This window comes from Oncorhynchus gorbuscha, unplaced genomic scaffold, assembly GCF_021184085.1.
Source record: "Oncorhynchus gorbuscha isolate QuinsamMale2020 ecotype Even-year unplaced genomic scaffold, OgorEven_v1.0 Un_scaffold_1437, whole genome shotgun sequence".
Taxonomy (NCBI): Eukaryota; Metazoa; Chordata; class Actinopteri; order Salmoniformes; family Salmonidae; genus Oncorhynchus; species Oncorhynchus gorbuscha.
The window spans coordinates 6613-10000 of NW_025746217.1; the positions used below are offsets into that span (position 1 = coordinate 6613).

General features: G+C 44.5%; 1 protein-coding gene across 1 annotated transcript in view; it reads left to right on the forward strand.

Moving 5' to 3' along the window:
- The first annotated feature begins 393 nt into the window (after positions 1 to 393).
- The window catches only part of LOC124022814 (serine/threonine-protein kinase pim-2-like), a 6284-nt gene continuing 3289 nt past the window's right edge, over positions 394 to 3388 (forward strand). Inside the window, exons 1-2 of the mRNA XM_046337497.1 lie at positions 394 to 585; positions 904 to 951. The gene's annotated coding sequence lies outside the window, so the exon portion shown is untranslated. The remainder of the gene's footprint in view (positions 586 to 903; positions 952 to 3388) is intronic.

Below are 3388 nucleotides of genomic sequence, written 5' to 3' on the forward strand. Positions count from 1 at the left end.
TTCAGAAAGTAGTTTTGCAAAACTGGGTTACCGAAAATGGTGCACTACGTAATCCGTCGATAGTTACGTCTGGCAATTATAATTGTTTTTTTGCAATTCGTATGATATGTTACAAATTGTAATATACGTACAATATGTTCTGAAGTGCTTAAGATCCCGGACTGCATCTTTAATTACCTCCCTCAGGCACCCACACCAGCCCTCTGGCCAATGAGGGAGGGGCGAACGAGGACTCAGCCGACTCACCCTGAGGGATGAGAGAGCAGAGAGGAGGCGGAGGAACAGGAAGAGCTCGAGAGTACGGGAGGAAGAGGAGAGAGGAAGAGGAGGAGGAAGAGCTCCGAGAGGAGTACGGGAGGAAGAGGAGAGAGGAAGAGGAGGGGGAGGAGTCATAAGGAAGAGGAGGAGGGGAATCTGTCCTTAGAGAGTAGCACCACGCGGATCGACACGTTACAGCCCCCACAATGCAACAGTAGAGAGCCAAGTCGTGATCCAGTTGCAGAGAGGTTTGTTCAGCTGGGTTGTCTGGGAGGCGGAGGCTACGGGATCGTCTACGCTGGGTACCGCAGAGAAGACAACCTACCTGTGAGAAGGGTTCAATAAACACACACACACACACACACACACACACACACACACACACACACACACACACACACACACACACACACACACACACACACACACACACACACACACACACATATATACACACACACACACACACTTGTTTTGTCCATTGGAGTTACAGTATTATTAGTCAATGATTGTGTGTGTGTGTGTGTGTGTGTGTGTGTGTGTGTGTGTGTGTGTGTGTGTGTGTGTGTGTGTGTGTGTGTGTGTGTGTGTGTGTGTGTGTGTGTGTGTGTGTGTGTGTGTGTGTGTGTGTGTAATTCTCTGTAGGTGGCTATAAAACGTGTCCCCTTGGCCAAAGTGTTACGCATACCGGTGGTGAGTTCATCATTCTCTCATCACGGTCTGCTGTGATGCAGTCTGTAGTAGTCTGTAGTAGTCCATAGTAGTCTGTAGTAGATCTGTAGCAGATCTGTAGTAGTCTATAGTAGTCTGTAGTAGTATATAGCAGTCTATAGTAGTCTGTAGTAGTCTATAGTAGTCTTTAGTAGTCTGTAGCATACCGGTGGTGAGTTCATCATTCTCTCATCACGGTCTGCTGTGATGCAGTCTGTAGTAGTCTGTAGTAGTCCATAGTAGTCTGTAGTAGATCTGTAGCAGATCTGTAGTAGTCTATAGTAGTCTGTAGTAGTATATAGCAGTCTATAGTAGTCTGTAGTAGTCTATAGTAGTCTTTAGTAGTCTGTAGCATACCGGTGGTGAGTTCATCATTCTCTCATCACGGTCTGCTGTGATGCAGTCTGTATTAGTCTATAGTAGTCTATAGTAGTCTGTAGTAGTCTATAGTAGTCTGTAGTAGTCTATAGTAGTCTGTAGTAGTCTATAGTAGTCTGTAGTAGTTTATAGTAGTATGTAGTAGTCTATAGTAGTCTGTAGTAGTCTATAGTAGTCTTTAGTGGTCTATAATAGTCTATAGTAGTCTGTAGTATTCTATAGTAGTCTAGTAGTATGTAGTAGTCTATAGTAATCTATAGTAGTCAGTATTAGTCAGTAGTAGTCAGTAGTAGTCAGTAGTAGTAGTCAGTAGTAGTCAGTAGTAGTAGTCAGTAGTAGTCTATAGTAGTCTATAGTAGTCAGTATTAGTCAGTAGTAGTCAGTATTAGTCAGTAGTAGTCAGTAGTAGTCAGTAGTAGTAGTCAGTAGTAGTAGTAGTATCAAAATCAAATCAAATCAAATTTATTTATATAGCCCTTCGTACATCAGCTGATATCTCAAAGTGCTGTACAGAAACCCAGCCTAAAACCCCAAACAGCAAACAATGCAGGTGTAAAAGCACGGTGGCTAGGAAAAACTCCCTAGAAAGGCCAAAACCTAGGAAGAAACCTAGAGAGGAACCGGGCTATGTGGGGTGGCCAGTCCTCTTCTGGCTGTGCCGGGTAGAGATTATAACAGAACATGACCAAGATGTTCAAATGTTCATAAATGACCAGCATGGTCAAATAATAATAAGGCAGAACAGTTGAAACTGGAGCAGCAGCACAGTCAGGTGGACTGGGGACAGCAAGGAGCCATCATGTCAGGTAGTCCTGGGGCACGGTCCTAGGGCTCAGGTCCTCCGAGAGAGAGAAAGAAAGAGAGAATTAGAGAGAGCATATGTGGGGTGGCCAGTCCTCTTCTGGCTGTGCCGGGTGGAGATTATAACAGAACGTCAAGATGTTCAAATGTTCATAAATGACCAGCATGGTTGAATAATAGTAAGGCAGAACAGTTGAAACTGGAGCAGGAGCATGGCCAGGTGGACTGGGGACAGCAAGGAGTCCTCATGTCAGGTAGTCCTGGGACATGGTCCTAGGGCCCAGGCCAGTTGAAACTGGAGCAGCAGCATGGCCAGGTGGACTGGGGACAGCAAGGAGTCATCATGTCAGGTAGTCCTGGGGCATGGTTCTAGGGCTCAGGTCCTCCGAGAGAGAGAAAGAAAGAGAGAAGGAGAGAATTAGAGAACGCACACTTAGATTTACACAGGACACCGAATAGGACAGGAGAAGTACTCCAGATAAACAAACTGACCCTAGCCCCCCGACACATAAACTACTGCAGCATAAATACTGGAGGCTGAGACAGGAGGGGTCAGGAGACACTGTGGCCCCATCCGAGGACACCCCCGGACAGGGCCAAACAGGAAGGATAGTAGTCAGCAGTAGTCAGTAGTAGTCTGTAGTAGTCTATAGTAGTCTTTAGTAGTCTGTAGTAGTCTGTAGTAGTCAGTAGTAGCCTGTAGTAGTCAGTAGTAGTTAGTAGTAGTCAGTAGTAGTCTATAGTAGTCCGTAGTAGTCTGTAGTAGTCAGTAGTAGTAGTCTGTAGTAGTCTGTAGTAGTCAGTAGTAGTCTGTAGTAGTCAGTAGTAGTCTGTAGTAGTCAGTAGTAGTCTGTAGTAGTAGTCTATAGTGATCTATAGTAGTCAGTAGTAGTCAGTAGTAGTCTATGGTAGTCAGTAGTAGTAGTCAGTAGTAGTCTATAGCAGTCTTTAGTAGTCTTTAGTAGTCTATAGTAGTCTATAGTCTGTAGTAGTCTATAGTAGCCAGTAGTAGTCTGTAGTAGTCAGTAGTAGTAGTCAGTAGTAGTCAGTAGTAGTAGTCTGTAGTAGTCTGTAGTAGTCAGTAGTAGTAGTCAGTAGTAGTCTACGGTAGTCAGTAGTAGTAGTCAGTAGTAGTAGTCAGTAGTAGTCTGTAGTAGTCAGTAGTAGTAGTCAGTAGTAGTCTGTAGTAGTCTATGGTAGTCTATAGTAGTCAGTAGTAGTCTGTAGTAGTCTGTAGTAG